Below are 21,562 nucleotides of genomic sequence, written 5' to 3'. Positions count from 1 at the left end.
CTTGGGTCCTTGCTCACACAAAGTCCCCTCCCTTTCCCTCTGGTCCTGAGTTGTAGTAACAGGCACCATACTGGGCGTGCATCCATTGTGATCTTTTGTTTTGCTCAAGGACCTTCAGCCCTTGTGTCTTCCCCATGACTATATCCCTTGCCGAAATTCTCCAGCACAGGCCTGGATTGTGGCAGTCCCTGAGGCGGCTAAACCCAGATAAGCAGCCGGATTCACAGTAGTCTGGCCCACACAGATCACCACTCCCACAGGAACAGGCAGTTCACCACACCAAGGGAATGCTCCTTGGGACAAAAGAAACCAAAGTATGAACCTTGAGTACCACGACTTCCCACCTGTGGGAAGTTTCTTTCAGCAGAGGAACAGGTGCAGTACAGGGCTCAGTGGGGAAAGACTAAGGTTCTACCCTAGCAGTGGAGGAGCCCCGGTGCTTGTGAAGGGGTTTCTCCTCCCTCTTGTCCAACACTGCAGATACAGCTGGGGCTTCTCCCACAGGAGCTCGGTGAAGGTACACCTATGGAGGACCTTTCTCAAGCACTTTGGGGTGACTGCATCCCCTTGGGAGGAGTGCCCTCTGGGCTCAGGCTTTCATGAGAGATAAGAGTCCCACTGTCTCTGGATGTGGAATGTCAGTGTTCCTGCAGATGGACAGAGGTGCTTGTCTGATCTAAATATCCAGAATATAGGGACGGGGGGTGGGGGAGGCATGACAGGGAGGTTGCTTTCCTGCTGGCCTGGTAGTGAAGATGAGGTGGCTCCCTCCCCTCCCGCAGTGAAGACCTCAGTGCATTTCACTGGGACCCCACTCCCCCGCCCCGAAAAGCTGCCTCTGTCAAGGCTGAGACTTTTGTCCACCACTGGGGTACTGCATATACCCACCACCTGCTTCAGCTGCAGCTGGTTTTCACCCATGGGTGCCTCCTACTGGTCTGAAGGCTGAACTACTCAACCTAGCGAGAAAAAGACTTGGGAAGTAGAGTAGTGCACATTACTGGGGAACAGGATAAGTTTGGAAGTAGAGTAGTGCACATTACTGGGGAACAGGATAAGTTTCCTGAGACCTCTGCCATTCTGGCCCCACAGGAGACAGTGAACCTTCCCACACATTAAGTACACTGCTACTAAAACCAGCACCTGAGAAAGCCATCGCACACAGATTCTCTATAACCAAGAAACTCAACAGAGACTTTGCCACTGAAAACACCCAGAGCTGAAGCTAGGTGACCACATATAATACACCACATCCTCACGGGGGAAAAAAAAATAGAACCCAGTCAAATCAAAAGTAAATTCAATAATAATAATAAGAAGAAGTAGTTTATCCAGATGGGAAGAAACCAGAAAAATGATTCTGGCAATATGAAAAAACAGTTTTATTTACAATACCACCCCCTCCCCAATATACACTAACTCTCCAGCAATGGATCCAAAACAAAATGAAATCCTTGAAATACCAGATAAAGAAGTCAAAATGTTCATCATGAAGTTACTCAATGAGATTCAAGAGAAAGTTGAAACCAATATAAAGAAATTTTAAAAAAAATTACAGGATATGAATGAAATTTTCTAGAGAGGTCAATATTAAAATAAATAAAAAAAAGAACTTCTGGAAATGAAGGACTCACTTAAGGAGTTACAAAATACAGTGGAAAGTTTTATCAACAGACTAGACCAAGTAGAAGAAAGAATTTCAGAGTCTGAAGACAAGGCTTTCAAATTAAACCAGTCAGACAAAAATTAAGAAAAAAGAATACAAAGAAACAAACAAAATCTCCAGGAAATACGAGACTATGTAAAACATCCAAATCTAAGAATCAAAGTTGTTCCTCAGGGAGAAGAAAAAGCAAAAAGTTTAGAAAACCTACTTCAAGGAATAATTTAGAAAAACTTCCCTAATCTTGCTAGAGATTTAGACATCCAAATACCAGAAGCTCAAAAAACTCCTGGGAGATTCAGTGAAAAACGGAGATCACCAAGGCATATATGGTCATCAGGCTATCTAAAGTCAATGCAAAGGCAAGAATTCTAAGAGCAGTGAGATAAAAGTATCAAATAAATGATAAAGGAAAAACTATCAGACTAACTTCTCAGCTGAAATCTTATAAGCCAGAAGGGATTCAGGTCCTATCTTTAGTCTCCTCAAACAGAACAACTGTCAGATAAGAATTCTGCATAGAGCAAAACTAAATTTAAGAAATGAAGGCAAAATAAAGATTATCAAAGAAAAGCAAATGCTGAGGGAATCCATTACCAGTAGGCCAGCCCTATAAGAAATGCTCAATGGAGTTCTAAACATCTAAATGAAAGGGCTAGGCTAGGCGTGGTGGCTCACGCCTGTAATGTCAGCACTTTGGGAGGCCAAGGCAGGTGGATCACTTGAGGTCAGAAGTTCAAGACCAGCCTGGCCAACATGGGTGAAACACCGTCTTTACTAAAAATACAAAAATTAGCTGGGTGTGGTGGCATGCACCTGTAAGTCCCAGCTACTTGGGAGGCTGAGGTGGGAGAATCGCTTAAGCCTGGGAGGCAGAGGTTGTAGTGAGTCAAGATCATGCCACTGCACTCCAGCCTGGTGACAGAGTGACTCTGTCCCAACAAATAAATACACACATAGACACGTACATAAATGAAAGTGCTTATAACAATAACACAATAAAGAAAGCAAAGCAACTAGGTAACAATCAATATGATAACTGCAAGAGTAGCTCACATAGCAATACTATTTTCGAATGTAAATGGTGTAATGCCCTACTTAAAAGATACAGATTGGCAGAATGGATTTTAAAAAACACAGACCAAACATCTGCTGCCTTCAAGAGACCCACCTAGCCCATATAAAGATTTTTGTAGACTCAAGGAAAGATACGAAAAAAAATATATTACACATAAATGGAAACCAAAAGAGAGCAGGAGTAGCTATTATTACATGAGAAAAAACAGACTTTAAACAAAAAACAATAAAAAGACAAAGAAAGTCATTATATTATAACAAACAGAACAATTCATCAAGAAGATATAACAATTCTAAATACATATGTACCTAACACTGGAGCACCCACAGTCATCAAACAAATTCTACTAGACCTATGAAGAGAGGTAGACAGCAAGACAATAATAGTAGGAGACTTTAACACTCCATTGACAGCACTACATAGATCACTGAGGTAGAATGTCAACAAAGAAATACTGGATATAAACTGGACTCTAGAACAAATGGACCTAACAGACATTCACAAACATTCGACCTGAAAACTGCAGGGTATACATTCTTACCAGCACATGGAACATTTTCCAAGATAGACCGTATGACAGGACACAACACAAATCTCAATAAATTTAAAAAATCAAAATCATACCAAGTGTCTTCTTAGACTACAGCAGAATAAAACTAGAAATTAATTCGAAGAGGAACTCTCAAAACTATACAAATACATGAAAATTAAACCATATGCTCCCGAATGATTTTTGAGTCAACAATAAAATCAAGATGAAATTTTAAAAAATTTTGAAATGAATAATAACAGTGACACAAGTTACCCAAATTCCTGGGATACAGCAAAAGCAGTGCTATGAGAAAAGTTTATAATGCTAAATGCCTACATCAAAAAGATAGAAAGATCAAAGAATGGCAACATAATGTCATGCCTCAAGAAACTAGAGAAACAACAAACCAAACCTAAAGTTAGCAGAAGAAAAACAACAGAGATCAGAGCAGAACTAAACGAAAATGAAACCAAAAGACAATACAAAGGATCAATGAAACAACAGGTTGGTTCTTTGAAAACATAAACAAAAATGACAGACCACTAGCTAATCAACAAAAGAAGAGAGAAGATTCAAACCAGTTGAATCAGAAATGAAAATGCAGCAATTATAACTGATACCGCAGAAATACAAAAGATCATGCAAGACTACTATGAACACTTCTATGTGCACAAGCTAGAAAATCTACAGGAAATGGAAGATTCCTAGAAACACACAGCCTCCTAAGATTGAATCAAGAAGATAAAGAAATCTTGAGCTGATCAGTAATAAGGCGTCAGATTGAATTAGTAACAAAACATCTCCCAACAAGATAAAGCCTAGGATCAGACATAGTCACAGCTGAATTCTACCAGAAATTTCAAAGAACTGGTACCAATCCTAGTGAAGCTATTCCAAAAGACAGAGCAAGAGGGAATCCTCCCTCACTCATTCTACAAAGTTGGTATCACCCTGATACCAAAGCAAGGAAAGGACATAACAACAAAAAAGGACTACAGACCAACATTCCTAATGAATACAGATGCAAAAAGCCTCAATAAAATACTAGCAAACTGAATCCAACAGCACATTGAAAAGATAATTCACCCTGATCAACTGGGCTTCATCCCCCGGATACAAGGATGGTTCAACAAATGCAAATCAATAAATTGATTCGTCACATAAACAGAATTAAAAACAGAAACCATATGATTATTTTAAAAGATGCAGAAAAAGCATTCAATAAAATCCAGCATCCCTTCATGATAAAAACCCTGAACAAACTAGGCATAGAAGAAATATACCTTAAAATTACAAAAGCCCAAATAAGACAAATCCACGGCCAACACCATACTGAATAGGGAGAAGTTGAAAGCATTTCTCCTAAGAACTAGAACAAGACAAGAATGCCTGCTTTCATCACTTCTCTTCAACATAGCACTGGAAGTCCTAGCCAGAGCAATCAGGCAAAAGAAAGAAATAAAGGGCATGTAAACTGAAAAACAGGAAGTCAAACTATCTCTGTTTACTAATATGATTTTTATACCTAGAAAACTCTAAAGACTCCTCCAAAGGACTCCTAGATTTTATAAATTCAGTAATGTCTCAGGTTACAAAATCAAAGTACATAAATCCATAGCACTGCTATGTATCAATAATGAACAGGCTGAGAATCACATCAATAACTCAATCCCATTTACAATAGTTGCGAAGAAAAAAAAGAACTACAAAACAGTGATGAAAGAAATCAAAGATGACACAATGGAAAAACATGCCATGCTCAGGGATTGGAAGAATCAATATTGTGAAACTGACAATAGTGCCCAAATCAATCTATAGATTCAATGCAACTCCTCTCAAAATACTAATTATTTTTTCACAGGTCATTTTTCACAGAATTAGAAAAAAAAAATCCTAAGGTTCATATGCAACCAAAAACCATTCTGAGTAGTCAAAGTAATCCAAAGCAAAAAGAAGAAATCTGGAGGCATCACATTACCTGACTTAAACACTACAAGGCTATAGTAACTAAAACAGTACAAAAATAGACACACAAAGCCTCTCCCAACATGGCGGCCTCAACAATACCAGTTTCCAGTGTGATCTATTATTGACCTTCAAGAACTAAGCAAAAAAGAATAATAAGAAGGGGAAGACTATCTCCCTCACAGACTTTCTGGCTGAGGATGGGGGGACTGGTAGAGGAAGCACCTATGTTTCTAAGCCAGTCAGCTGGGCTGATGAAACAGATGACCTGGAAGGAGGTAACAGTAATGATAAAGATGTGTATAGGGCACCTCCAGTTGACCGTTCCATCCTTCTCACTGCTTCACGGGCTGCTTGGGAACCCAATATCAACTGGAGCCATCTTCCCAAATTGCTACCCTACACTGCTTTTCTAGGGAACCTACCCTATGATGTGACAGAAGAGTCCATTAAGGAATTCTTTAGAGGATTAAATATCAGTGCAGTGCGTTTAACACATGAACCCAGCAATCCAGATAATTTGAAAGGTTTGGTTATGCTGAATTTGAGGACCTGGATTCCCTGTTCAGTGCCCTGAGTCTCAATGAAGAGTCTCTAGGTAACAAGATAATTCGAGTGGACATTGCTAATCAAGCACAGGATAAAGACAGGGGCGATCGTTCTTTTGGCTGTGACAGAAATTGGGATTGTGACAAAACAGATACAGACTGGAGGGCTCGTCCTGCCACAGACAGCTTTGGTGACTACTCACCTAGAAGAGGTGATGACAGCTCAGGAGACAAGTATTGAGATCGTTATGATTCGGACGGGTATCGTAATAAGTATCAGGAAGGCCCACCCAGGGATATGGATCGATATGGTGGCCGGGATCTCTGGGATGACCAAGGCGGCAGAGATTATGATAGAGGTTATGATTCCCAGATAGGCAATGGCAGAAAAGCATTTGGCAGTGGGTACTGCAGGGAAGATGACTACACAGGAGGTGGGGACCGCTATGAAGACTGATCCAACAGACAGGATGATTGGTTGTGGAGCTCCAGGGATGATTACCCTTGGGATGATTACAGGCGTGATGATAGAGGTCCCCCCAAAAGACCCAAACTGAATCTAAAGCCTCAGAGTACTCCTAAGGAAGATGATTCCTCTACTAGTACCTCCCAGTTCAGTCGAGCTGCTCCTATCTTTGGAGGGACAAAGCCCACTGACACAGCTGCTAGAGAAAGAGAAGTAGAAGAATGGCTACAGAAGGAACACGAGAAGTTGCAGCGTCAGCTGGATGAGCCAAAACTAGAACGATGGCTTCGGGAGAGACACCCAAGCTGGCGAAGTGAAGAAACTCAGGAACAGGAACGGTTGAGGACAGGAAGTGAGTCATCACAGACTGGGACCTCTGTCACATCCAGCAGAAATGCATGAAGGAGAGTGAGAAGTTTCTAGAAAATGAAACACTCAATAAGCAGGAAGACTGTCACTCTCCAGCTTCTAAACCTTCCAAACCTGATCAGCCCCTAAAGGTAATGCCAGCCCGTCCACCAAAGGAGAACACTTGGGTGAAGTGAAGTTCTAACCCTCCTACTCGATTTCAGAGCTCAGACACAGAGCAGCAATCCCTACAAATGTTGGGGGAAAAGTTGCTCCAGCTCAACTATCTGAGGAAAGAATGAAACAAAGCAGATGGGATGAATGTCCCAAAAGCCAAACTGGGAACTCTAGCCATGGTCCAGGAGACAGAGGGAACAAAGACCACTGGATGGAGTCAGACACGAAAGATGGCAAAAAGGATCAAGAGTCCAGATCTGTACCTGAGCCAAAGAAACCTGAGGAAAATCCAGCTTCCAAGTTCAGTTCTGCAAGCAAGTATGCTACTGTCTCCATTGATGGTGAAAATGAAAACAAGAGAGAAGATAACGCTGAATAGACCTCAACATCCTGGGCTTTCTCCTACTTTCTCTCCACCCTGGAACATTCGAGAGCAAATCAAACCTCTATCCAGCCAAGACAAAATAAAACTCACCATCTCCTGGAAAAAAAAAAAAAAAAAAGACACACAGACCAATGTAACAGAATAAACAGCCCAGAAAAAAGCCAAATACCTAAAACCAACTCATCTTTAGAAAAGCACATAAAATCGCACACTGGGGAAAGAACACTCTATTCGATAAATGGTGCTGGGAAAACTGAACAACAACATGCAAAGAATGAAACTGGATCCCTATCTTTCTCTATATACAAAAATTAACTCAAGATGGATTAAAAACATAAGTCTAAAACCTGAAATCATAAAAATTCTAGAAGAAAACCTGGGAAAACTCTTCTGGACATTGGCCTAGGCAAAGAACTTATGACTAAGACCCCAAAAGCAAATGTAACAAAAAGAAATAAATGACATGTAACTAAACTACCACTGGATCCAGCAATCCTGCTACAGGGTATCTACAGTGTCCATAAGGAACTCAAGCAAATCAGCAAGAAAGGAACAATCCCATTAAAAAGTGGGCAAATGACAAGAACAGACATTTCTCAAAAGATATACAAATGGCCAACCAACATGAAAAAAATGCCACTAATGTCAGTAACCATCAGGGAAATGCATATCAAAACCACAGTGAGACACCTCCTTGCCAAAGCCAGAATGGCCATTATTAAAAAGTCAAAAAACAACAGATGTTGGTGTGGATGCAGTGAAAAGGGAACATTTATATGCTATTGATGGGAATGAAAGTACAATATTTATGAAAGACAGTATGGAAATTTCTCCAAGAACTAAAAGTAGATCTACCATTCGATCCAGCAATCCCACTACTGGGTATCTCCCAAAGGAAAAAAAGTCATCATATAAGAAAGATACCTGCATGTGTATGTTTATCACAGCACATTTCAAAATTATAAAGATGTGGAATCAACTTAAGTGCCTATCAACCCATAAGTGGATTTTGAAAAATGTGACATACACACACACACACACACACACACACACACACACATATACACACACATACCATGGAGTGCTATTCAGCCAAAAAAAAAAAAAAAAGAATGAAATAATATCTTTTGCAGCAACTTGGATGCAATTGGGGGCCTTATCCTAAGTGAAGTATCTCAGGAATGAAAAACCAAATACCATATGTTCTCCCTTATAAGTGGGAGCTAAACGAAGGGTACACAAAGACATACAGAGTGGTATAGTGGACACTGGAGGCTCAGAAGGCGGGAGGGTGGGAGGGCGTTGAGGGATAAATAATTACCTACTGAGTACAATGTACATTATTTGGGTGATGGGTACCCTTAACGCCCAGACTTCCCCACTATAAAATTCATTCATGTAACCAAAAGCCATTTCTATCCCTAAATAGAAATACAATTTAAAAAACAAAAAGTAAAAAAGAAAGTAGGGTTCAAATATTTGAAAAGAATGGTAAACCTACTCTGTGCTCTAGAAATGGAAAAACAAAGTCTGAATGACAGCACATCTGTTTACAGCATGGTTTCCTGAATATTTTAAGCCCACTGATAAGACCTAATGCTCAGAAAAAAATGATTCCCTTGAAAATATTACTACTTACTGACAATATACCTGGTCATCCAAGAGCTCTAATGGAGATGCACAAGGAGATTAATGTTTTCATTTCTGCTAACACAACATTCATCCTGCAGTCCATGGCTCAAGGAGTAATCTTACTTTCAAGCCTTATTATTTAAGAAATGTCTTGCAAGGCAATAGGTGCCATAGATAGTGATTCCTCTGATGGATTTGAGCAAAGTAAATTGAAAATCTGGGAAGGACTCACCATTCTAGATGCCACTAAGAACATTCAAGATTCATGAGAGGAAGTCAAAATGTCAGTATTAACAGGAGTTTGGAAGAAGCTGATTCCAACTGTCATGGATAAGTGTGAGGAGTTCAAGACTTCAATGGAATAAGAGCGAGCAGATGTGGTGGAAATACCAAAAGAACCAGAATTAGAAGTGGACCCTAAAATGAGACTAAATTCCTGTAACCTCATGATAAAACTTGAATGGATGAGGAATTAATTCTTACGGATGAGAAAAGAAAGTGGTTCTTGAGATGAAATTTACTCCTGGTAAAGAGCTGTGAATATTAATGAGTTGACAACAAAGGATTTAGAATACTTCATATATTTAGCCGATAAAGCAGTGGCAGGGTTTGAGAGGACTGACTCCGATTTTGAGAGAAGTTCTAATGCAGATAAAATGCTATCAAACAGCATCATATGTTACAGAGAAATCTATTGTGAAAGGAAGAGTCATTCAATGTGGCAAACTTCACTGTTGTCTTATTTTGAGAAATTGTCACAGTCATTCCAATCTTCAGCAACCACCAGCCTGATCAGTCAGCAGCCAACAAGACTGAGGCAAGACCTTCCATAAGCAAAAATTTACAACTCACTGAAGGCTCAGATGACTGTTAGCATTTTTAAGCAATAATGTATTTTTAACTAAGGCAAAGTCCTTTTTCCAAGATGGACACCCACAGTGACAAAACCACATCACTGGAGGGTGCTGATCTCACCCTGCTGATTCTCAACTCAAAATAGGCTGGAGGAGGCAGAAGCTACATCTCTTTTTGTTCAGCAATTTGTTGCTTTTGTCTACCAAGTGCAGGAAATCCTTTAAGATAAAAAACAAAATATTGCTGAATAACCTGTGGACAGCTAGCTATGTGGACAAAGTGGGGAATGGCCACATCTCTACTGGGAGGTCCTTTCTCTTGGGCTGGCCCATGGCGAGCTTCATGGCCACATTTTGGGCTCTGAAGATTACCAGCTGTGGGTCACTTCTGGCATGAAAAAGGCCCCATGTCCACTCGCTGGGCATGCATTCTCACAGAATTAAAATAAGCCATCCCCAAGCCACTATACTCCCGCCACAGGGACAGGGAACTCCACCTCTCCTTCCACCTTTCAGGAGCCCTTCTTTTGGCAGGGTTCTAACACTTGCCAGGACAATCTGTGCACGACTCTACCAGCCTTAAAGCTGGCCCAGCTCTTTGGAGCTTCTCTCACAGATGTTTGTGAGAATGACAACATACCCACCCCTCTCTGGATATGCCTTTTAAAATCAACCAAAAAGGGCCACTCAACAGAGGGTATCTTCAGAAAATCGGCAAATATAAAATCATATCGAGCCCTAAAGGAGAAACTAAATTCTGAAGATAAAGTGAACTTGGACAATGAGTCTATTCTTCTGGAAACATCATTCTTAAATGAAAGAATATCCAAGGAAGTATATTTTCATCCAATCTCTATGATGAATGGCTTAGTGTATTCATCAAGGGAACGAATAGGAGAAAATAATTGCTATCCAGAGGCTTTTAGACCAGCTGCCAAAAGCCAGTGTTGTTCTCTTGAGATACCTTTTTGGAGTGTACACATTGAACATTCCTCATCCAATCAGATAATAGCCTATCATTTATCAGCATGTATAGCCCCAAGCATTCTTCAGCTGTCTACTTCCTGCAGCTCAACACTAGAAAATGAATTCACAAAAAGTCCAGTGTGATGACTCTGATTTTAAAAAAGAGAATTCAAAAAAAAGGTTTCTCTTGTACAATTTCTCATTGAAAACTGCCTCATGATATTTGGAAAAGACATCACTTCCCACTTTGGGAAGAACTCAGAGTTGTGATAACAGCCAGAAGGCTTCAGTGAAAACAGAGCAACCTCTTTAATCCAAGCCAGTAAGAGTCACGGTGGTTTACAAGAAAATCACAACTGTAGAATGATGCCCAGGCCCATCTGGAATGGGTCCACCCAGCTACCCGTCCAGTTACTGAAGATTCAAATCTCCATAGGCCCATTTGACTCTTCCTTTTCTTTCATTTCCTTAAGTGTTCCACTGAGAACAATTTTCCCAAAATGTCTGCAGAATTTGGATTAAATCCTCAGGTTCTTTCCAAAAATAAGTAAATTTCTTGGCAAAAGAATGAACATGTGGCACCTTAAACTAAGACAACCACTGTGGATCATGTTTTTAAATCACTTGTTTTCAGTTGAACACTGAACGAGCACCTTCCAACATCCCAGCTCATCCCATTTTCCTTTTCCTTATCCCATATATACATATTTGCAAAAATCTTCCCATAAAATATACCTTCTATCTTTCCATCTCTATCATATTGTATTATTACTTTTCCATTGATATAAAATAAATGTATATATTTTTGGAGTAAAAAAGAATTCTACAGTTTTAACTCTTACATATAGGTCTTTGATCTATTTCATATTAATTTTTGTATATGGTGTGAAACAGGGGTCAGATTCATTCCTCTGCATGTGGACATCCAGTTGTCCTAGCACTATTTGTTGACAACTATCCTTTTCCCCTGAATTGTCTTTGCACATTTGTGAAAATCGATTGACTACAGATGTGTGGGTTTATTTCTGTACTCTTATTTCTATTTCCCCGATCTCCTTGTCCTTATGCCAGAACCACACTATTTTAATTATTGTAGCTTTGTAGTAAGTTTTGAAATTGAAAAGTGTGAGTCCAATCTTGTTCTTTTTCGATGTTGTTTTGGCTAGTCTGGTTCCCTTACCTTTCCATGTGAAGCTCATCAATTTCTGCAAAAAAGACAGTTGGATTTTTTACATAGATTACATAAACATAGGATGTCTTTCCATTTATTTAGGTCTTCTTTAATATCTCTTAACATTTCTTTGTAGTTTTCAATGTATAAGTACAAGAACCTATGCAAGTGTTACACTTATTTTGTTAATCCCCTCTACTTTTAAGATGAGGAAACAAGCTCAGAGCAGCTTTAAAATCCATCCTTACTTCTGCTCTTTGGTGAAAACTTTGTACCCTACTAGAATATATGCTGACCAATTTACCCTGACTTTCAAGAGCAATTGAGCCAATAATCTGGATTTAAGATAGTATCCTAATGAATCTAATCTGCAGCCTAGCATATCACTGCCAGTGAAGGTTCCCTGCCAGTGAAGGAAGTACTTGATGCTTCCACAGGTTAAACAAATTTCATGACAATTCACATGTACTGCTAGCATACTAATGGCAGCAGGCTCTTTGCAGGTCCAAAGTTATTTTAGAGAGAAATAACAAGGGCTGGAACCTAAAGGAATAAAATCCAAGTGAAGGACCTGTGGTGGTTTAAAGCATGTCTGAAATTCTTTGACACTCCTCCCCATCAAGAGGTGGAGTCTAATATCCCCTGCTAGAATACAGACTGGTCTTAGTGACTCCAACAAATAGGATGTGGCGGAATTTACACTGCATGACTTCTGAGCCTAGGTCACAGATAAGAAAACAGCTCCCACCTAACTCTCTGCCTTGGATTCTGGGCCTTGGAACCCAGCCACCATGCTGTGAGAAAGCCTATATGGAAAAACTTCACATAGGCCTTCCAGGGGACAGGCCCTGCCAAGGTCTTAGTCAACACTCAGATACCCAAGTGACAAAGCATTCAAGATAAGCCCAGCGCCAGTCACAATGATGACAAACACATTAGAGACCCTGAGCACACAAACTGCCCAGCTTAACTCAGTCTACCATCTTAATAATAAATAATAATGTAAGACAATAATAATAAAAGATTATTGTTGTTTTACGCCTCTAAGTTTGGGTTTATTTTCAACAATTTGGGTTATTATTTGCAACAATAGGTAACTGGAAAAAAAATCTAAGTCAGATTGCAAACTCTACCAAGTACCCAGAACAATTAGGCCAATCATAATTTTGCATACTGTAAAATACTAACCAAATTACCATAGTATCTGAACAAGAATTTCAGAGCCTTAGACCCTAAGGGTTAGAAAAGTCCCTTGGGGTTGTATATTTGGACTGTTTGTGTAAAAACATTCATTGTTAACTGGCTTTCTTCCTTAAGAATGTGTTCCTGATGACCCAGGAGCTCCTTTAGGCCCCAATGCACAAAAATTTACATTCAGTTAACCCAGTAATACCAGAAAAATTCCTCCTACAGTATGAGGTACATATTTTATTAAATATTTACAATATTTTGAAATGTAAAGAGAAAATAACTTATTCAAAAGGCAAACACACATGAAATTCAGTACTTAGAAACACAATGTAGCCAGCCCAAGGTTCTGTCTTTAATGGTACAAAAAAACAGCTATGGGATGAATTTGGAAATTGTCACTTAAATGTGGCATTTTAAAAGAAACAAGGCTGGGCACGGTGGCTCATGCCTGTAATCCCAGCACTTTGGGAGGCCGAGGTGGACGAGATCACTTGAGGTCAGGAGCTCAAGACCAGCCTGGCCAACATGGCAAAACCCTGTCTATATTAAAAACACAAAAATTATCCAGGCTTGGTAGCACATGCCTGTAATCCCAGACTAGAGAAGAGACTTGCTTGAACCCGGGGGCAGAGGTTGCAGTGAGCCAAGATCGCACCACTGCACTCTAGCCAGAGCAACAGAGTGAGACTCTGTTTCAAAAAAACAAAAAACAAAAACAAACAAAAAACAAAAAGAAACAAATACTGTACCTGAACTAGAGTAAAATTCACAAATATGTTAATTTATTATCCACTAGTTATTCAAATATCTGGCAACAGCAAGCTATTTAGAAATCCAACCACAATCATAACATGATCTTACATTTTAATGGCAATTTCTATTGTTGGCAATATATATTGTTGTAAGAATTTAAAAATATTTTAAGGGTACAAGATACTCTCAGGAAACTAAATTATTCTATTATTAGCTATTGAACATATTAATAGTAGATGACTAATATCAACAGAACATTTGCTGATTTGATTATTGCAAGATGGTACCTTAACATCTTTATTCTAATATTCACTGAAGAGAGCTAAAATAAAGCAACATTTGTTTGAGAGATAGTGATTTGTTGCATAAATCGAAGCTGTTATAGAAAAGATAGGTCTGACTATTTAATTTCACACCTACCATGTAATTCACAAAAGTAACTGGCAGGCATGAGAACTAAATTCACAATCTTCTGCTCATTAACACTGTTTTAAATCCCTGAGCTACCCAATCATATTTCCTAGAAGAACAAGGACTTCACAGTACTATAGTTTGTTCAGTATGGCAAAGATACATAAAATGAAGCAGAATGGTTGGACGGTAGCTTCTATCATAGTTCCATGACGAAAATATAAAAAATGACTTAAGAAGACTAAGTCATTACTTTAAGTAATAAGCACCAAATGGAATAAAAGGGTCACTGAAAGCTTCTTAAACTGAGTAAAGTGGTGCTATGATTGTTATTTATCTGATATTTTAGTGATGGCTTTCTTTATTAGAAAAGCCAAGAGAATAGAACATAAAACCACTTTAAAAAGCTAAAAAAGTCAGAAGTCTGGCAAGATGGCCAAATAGGAACAGCTCTGGTCTGCAATTCCCAGCAAGACCAAAGCAGAAGGCGGGTGATTTCTGCATTTTTAACTGAAGTATCTGGCTTATCTCACTGGGACTGGTTAGACAGTGGGTGCAGCCCACTGAGAGCAAGCTGAAGCAGGGTGGGGCGTCATCTCTCGGGTAATGCAAGGCGTCAGGGAACTCCCTCCCCTAGCCAAAGGAAGCCATGAGGGACTACGCCGTGAGGAATGGTACACTCTGGCCCAGATACTAAGCTTTTTCCACAGTCGTTGCAACGCACAGACCAGGAGATTCCCTTGGGTGCCACCAGGGCCCTGGGTTTCAAGCACAAAACTGGCTAGCCATTTGGGAAGACAGTGAGCTAGCTGCAGCAGCTTTTTTCATACCTCAGTGGCACCTGGAATGCCAGGGAAACAGAACCGTTCACTCCCCTGGAAAGGGGGCTGAAGCCAGGCCACCAAGTGGTCTAGCTCAGCAGATCCCACCCCCATGGAGCCCAGCAAGCTAAGATCCACTGGTGTGAAATTCTCATTGCCAGTACAGCAGTCTGAAGTCGACCTGGGACGCTCCAGCTTGGTGGGGAAAGGGGCATCCACCATTAATTACTGAGGCTTCAGTAGGTGGTTTTCCCCTCACAGTGTAAACAAAGCCATGGGGAAGTTCCAACTGGGCGGAGCCCACCACAGCTCAGCAAAGCCGCTGTAGTCAGACTACCTCTCTAGATTCCTCCTCTCTGGGTAGGACATCTCTGAAAAAAAGGCAGCAGCCGCAGTCAGGGGCTTATAGATAAAACTTCCATCTCCCTGGGACAGAGCACCTGGGGGAAGGGGCAGCTGTGGGCACAGTTTCAGCAGACTTAAATGTCCCTTCCTGCCAGCTCTGAAGAGACCAGCAGGCCTCCCAGCACAGCATTCGAGCTCTGCTAAGGGTCAGACTGCCTCCTCAAGTGGGTTCCTGACCCTTGTGTCTCCTGATTGGGAGACATCTCCCAGCAGGGGCCGACAGACATCTCATACAGGAGAGCTCCAGCTGGCATCTGGTGGGTGCCCCTCTGGGACAGAGCTTCCAGAGGAAGAAACAGGTGGCAATCTTTGCTGTTCTGCAGCCTCTGCTGGTGATACCCATGCAAACAGGGTCTGGAGTGAACCTCCAGCAAAGTCCAGCAGACCTGTGTTAGAGGGGCCTGACTGTTAGAAGCAAAACTAGCAAACAGAAGGGAATAGCATCAATATCAACAAAAAGGATGTCCACTCAGAAACCCCATCCGAAGGTAACCAACATCAAAGACTAAAGGTAGATAAATCCACGAACATGGGGAGAAACCAGTCCAAAAGGCTGAAAATTCCAAACACCATTCGCCTCTTCTCCTCCAAAGGATCACAACTCCTTGCCAGCAAGGGAACAAAACTGGATGGAGAATGAGTCTGATGAACCTACAGAAGTAGGTTTCAGAAGGTGGGTAATAACAAAGTCCTCCAAGCTAAAGGAGCATGTTCTAACCCAATGCAAGGAAGCTAAGAACTTTGAAAAAAGGTTAGACGAATTGCTAACTAGAATAACCAGCTTACAGAAGAACATAAATTACCTGACAAAACTGAAAAACACAGCACAAGAACTTCATTACACATACACAAGTATCAATAGCTGAATCAATCAAGCAGAAGAAAGGATATCAGAGACTGAAGATCAATTTAATGAAATAAAGTGAGAAGACAAGATTAGAGGAAAAACAATGAAAAGGAATGAACAAAGCCTCCAAGAAATATGGGACTATGTGAAAAGACCAAACCTATGTTTAGCTGGTATACCTGAAAGCGATGGGGAGAATGGAACCAGGCTGGAAAACACTCTTCAAGATATTATCCAGGAGAACTTCCCCAACCTAGCAAGACAGGCCAACATTCAAATTCAGGAAATACAGAGAACACCACAAAGATACTCCTTGAGAAGAACAACCCCCAGACACATAATCGTCAGACTCACCAAGATTGAAATGAAGGAAAAAATGTTAAGGGCAGCCAGAGAGAAAGACTGGGTTACCCACAAAGGGAAGCCCATCAGACTAACAGCAGATCTCTCTACAGAAACCCTACAAGCCGGAAGAGAGTGGGGACCGATATTCAACATTCTTTGTTTTATTTTTGTGTTTTTTTGTTTTGTTTTTGTTTTTGAGACGGGGTCTTGCTCTGTCGCAGTGGCACAATCTCAGTTCACTGAAACCTCCACCTCCTGATTTCAATGGGTTCAAGCAATCCTCTGCCTCAGCCTCCCGAGTGGCTGGGATTATAGGCGCCTGCCACCATGCCCGGCTAATTATTGTATTTTTAGTAGAGACAAGGTATCATCATCTTGGCCAGGCTGGTGTCGAACTCCTGACCTCATGATCCACCTGCCCTGGCCTCCCAAAGTGCTGGGATTACAGGTGTGAGCCACCAGGGCCTCAACATTCTTAAAGAAAAGAATTTTAAATCCAGAATTTCATATCCAGCCAAACTAAGCTTCATAAGCGAAGGAGAAATAAAATCCTTTATAGACAAGCAAATGCTGAGAGACTTTGTCACCACCAGGTCTGCCTTACAAGAGCTCCTGAAGGAAGCACTAAATATGGAAAGGAAAAACTGGTACCAGCCACTGCAAAAACATGTCAAATGGTAAAGACCATCGACACTATGAAGAAACTGCATCAACTAACGGGCAAAATAACCAGCTAACATCATAATGACAGGATCAAATTCACACATAACAATATTAACCTTAAATGTAAATGGGCTAAATGCCCCAATTAAAAAACACAGACTGGAAAATTGGATAAAGACTCAAGACTCAGCAGTGTGCTGTATTCAGGAGATCCATCTCATGTGCAAAGACACATAGGCTCAAAATAAAGGGATGGAGGAGTATTTACCAAGCAAATGGAAAAAAAAAAAAAAAAAAAAAAAAAAACACACCAAAAAAACAGGGTTGCAATCCTAGTGTCTGACAAAACAGATTTTAAATCAACAAAGGTCAAAAAATACAAAGAAGGCCATTACATAATGGTAAAGGGATCAATGCAACAAGAACAGCTAACTATCCTAAATACATATGCACCCAATACAGGAGCACCCAGATTTATAAAGCAAGTTGTGAGAGACCTACAAAGAGACTTACACTCCCACACAATAATAGTGGAAGACTTTAACACCCGACTGTCAATATTAGACAGATAACGAGACAGAAAATTAACAAGGATATTCAGGACTTGAACTTAGCTCTGGACCAAGCGGACCTAATAGACAGAACTCTACACCCCAAATCAACAGAATATACATTCTTCTCAGCAACACATCACACTTATTCTAAAATTGACCACATAATTGGAAGTAAAATACTCCTCAGCAAATGCAAAAGAACAGAAATCATAACAAACTATCTCTCAAACCACAGTGCAATCAAATTAGAACTCAGGATTAAGAAACTGACTCAAAACCACACAACTACATGGAAACTGAACAACCTGCTCCTGAATGACTACTGGGTACATAACAAAATGAAGGCAGAAATAAAGACGTTCTTTGAAACCACTGAGAACAAAGACAAATGTACCAGAATCTCTGGGACATAGCTAAAGCAGTGTGCAGAAGGAAATTTATAGCACTAAATGCCCAAAGGAGAAAGTGGGAAAGATCTAAATTCGACACCCTAACATCACAATTAAAAGAAGTAGAGAAGCAAGAACAAACAAATTCAAAAGCTACCAGAAGACAAGAAATAAATAAGATCAGAGGCGAACTGAAGGAGATAGAGACACACACACACAAACCTTTCAAAAAAATCAATGAATCCAAGAGCTGGGTTTTTGAAAAGATTAACAAAATAGACCACTAGCCAGACTAATAAAGAAGAAAAGAGAGAAGAATCAAATAGACACAATAAAAAATAATAAAGAGATATCACCACTGAACCCACAGAAATACAAATTACCATCAGAGAATAGTATAAATACCTCTATGCAAATAAAGTAGAAAATCTAGAAAAAAATGGAGAAATTCCTAGACACATATACCCTCCCAAGACTAAACCAGGAAGAAGTCAAATCCCTGAATAGACCAATAACAACTTCTGAAATTGAAGCAGTAATTAATAGCCTGCCAACCAAAAAAAGCCCAGAACCAGATGAATTCACAGCTGAATTCTACCAGAGGTACAAAGAGGAGCTGGTACCATTCCTTCTGAAACTATTACAAACAATAGAAAAAGAGGGATTCCTCCCTAACTCATTTTATGAGGGCAGCATCATCCTGATAATAAAACCTGGCAGAGACACCACAAAAAAAGATTTCAGGCCAGTATGCCTGATGAGTATCAATGTGAAAATCCTCAATAAAATAGTGGCAAACTGAATCCAACAGTACATCAAAAAGCTTATCTACCACGGTCAAGGCAGCTTTATCCCTGGGACGCAAGGCTGGTTCAACATACACAAATCAATCACATAAACAGAACCAATGTCAAAAACCACATGATTATCTCAATAGATGCAGAAAAGGCCTTTGATGAAATTCAACACGCCTTCATGATAAAAACTCTCAATAAAATGGGTATTGATTGAATGTATCTCAACATAAGAAGAGCTATTTATGACAAACCCACAGTCAATATCATACTGAATGGGCAAAAACTGGAAACACTCCCCTTGAAAATCGGCACAAGACAAGGATGCCCTCTCTCACCACTCCTATTCAACATAGTATTGGAAGTTCTAGTCAGGGCAATCAGGCAAGAGAAAAAAAAAAGCGTATTCAAATAGTAATGAAGGAAGTCAAATTGTCTCTGTTTGGAGATGACATGATTGTATATTTAGAAAACCCCATAGTCTCAGCTCAAAATCTCCGTAAGCTGATAAGCAACTTCAGCAAAGTCTCAGGATATAAAATCAACGTGCAAAAATCACAAACATTCCTATACACCAATAATAGACAAAGAGAGAGCCAAATCATGAGTGAACTACAATTCACAATTTCTAGGGGGGGGAAAAAAAAAAGCAGGGATTGCAATCCTAGTTGCTGATTAAATACCTAGGAATAGAACTTACAAGGGATGTGAAGGACCTCTTCAAGCAGAACTACAAACCACTGCTCAAGAAATAAGAGAGGACACAACCAAATGGAAAAACATTCCATGCTCATGCATAGGGAGAATCAATATCATGAAAATGGCCATACTGCCCAAAGTAATTTATAGATTCAATATTATCCCCATCAAGCTACCATTGACTTTCCTCACAGAATTAGAAAAAACTACTTTAAAGTTCATATGGAACCAAAAAAGAGCCTGCATAGCCAAGAAAATCCTAAGCAAAAAGAACAAAGCTGGAGGCATCAGGCTACGTGACTTCCAACTATACTACAAGACTACAGTAACCCAAACAGCATGGTACTGGTACCAAAACAAAGATATAGACCAATGGAACAGAACAGAGGCCTCAGAAATAACACTACATATCTACAACCATCTGATATTTGACAAAGCTGACAAAAACAAGCCACGGGTAAAGGACTCCCTATTGAATAAATGGTGTTGGGAAAACTGGCTAGCCATATGCAGAAAACTGAAACTGGACCCCTTCCTTAAACCTTATACAAAAATTAACTCAAGATGGATTAAAGACTTAAATGTAAGACCTAAAACTGGCCAGGTACAGTGGCTGACACCTGTAATCCCAGCACTTTGGGAGGCCGAGGTGGGTGGATCAGAGGTCAGGAGATCAAGACCATCCTGGCTAACACTGTGAAACCCCGTCTCTACTAAAAAATACAAAAAATTAGCCAGACATGGTGGCGGGTGCCTGTAGTCCCAGCTACTTGGAAGGCTGAGGCAGGAGAATGGCGTGAACCCGGAAGGCAGAGCTTGCAGTGAGCCTAGATTGCGCCACTGCACTCTAGCCTGGGTGACAGAGTAAGACTCCATTTCCAAAAAAAAAAAACATAAAAACTCTAGAAGAAAACCTAGGCAATACCATTCAGGACATAGGCATTGGCAAAGACTTCATGACTAAAACATCACAAGCAATGGCAACAAAAGCCAAAAGCCAAAGTGGGAGAAAATTTTTGCAATCTAACCATCTGATAAAGGGCTAATATGCAAAATCTACAAAGAACTTAAACAAATTCACAAGAAAAAAACAACCCCATCAAAAGGTGGGCAAAGGGTATGAACAGACGCTTTTTAAAAGAAGACATTTATGCGTCCAACAAACATATGAAAAAAGCTCATCATCACTGGTCTTTAGAGAAATGCAAATCAAAACCACAATGAGATACCTTCTCACACCAGTTAGAATGGGGAGCATTAAAAAGTCAGAAAACAACAGATGCTGGACAGGATGTGGAAAAATAGGAATGCTTGTCCACTGTTGGTGGGAGTGTAAATTAGTTCAACCATTGTGGAAGACAGTGTGGCGATTCTTCAAGGTTCTAGAATGAGAAACACCATTTGACCCAGTAATCCCTTTACTGGGTATATACCCTATGGATTATAAATCATTCTACTATAAAGACACATGCACACATATGTTTATTGCAGCACTGTTCACAATAGCAAGGACTTGCAACCGACCCAAATGCCCATCAATGATAGACTACTGGATAAAGAAAATGTGGCACATATACACCATGGAATACTATGCAGCCATAGAACAGGACGAGTTCATGTCCATTGTAGGGACATGGATGAAGCAGGAAACCATCATTCTCAGCAAACTAACACAAGAACAGAAAACCAAACACCACATGTTCTCAGTCATAAGGGGGAGTTGAACAATGAGAATACATGGACACAGGGAGGGGAACATCACACACCGGGGCCTGTCAGAGGGTGGGGGGCTAGGGGAGGGATAGCATTAGGAGAAATACCTAATGTAGATGATGGGTTGATGGGTACAGCAAACCACCATGGCACATGTGTACCTATGTAACAAACCTGCACATTTTGCACATG

General features: G+C 40.3%; 1 protein-coding gene and 1 pseudogene across 3 annotated transcripts in view; one reads left to right on the top strand and one right to left on the bottom strand.

The window, feature by feature from the left end:
• Nucleotides 1-21,562, bottom strand: part of PHKB (phosphorylase kinase regulatory subunit beta) — a 227,564-nt gene that overhangs the window by 117,999 nt on the left and 88,003 nt on the right. The gene's annotated exons all lie outside the window — the stretch shown is intronic.
• On the top strand, nt 5,322-7,156 carry LOC112614653 (annotated as a pseudogene).

Source organism: Theropithecus gelada, chromosome 20 (assembly GCF_003255815.1).
Source record: "Theropithecus gelada isolate Dixy chromosome 20, Tgel_1.0, whole genome shotgun sequence".
Lineage (NCBI taxonomy): Eukaryota > Metazoa > Chordata > Mammalia > Primates > Cercopithecidae > Theropithecus > Theropithecus gelada.
Note: the sequence above shows the minus strand (reverse complement) of the source record. Positions and strands in the feature narration are given on the sequence as shown.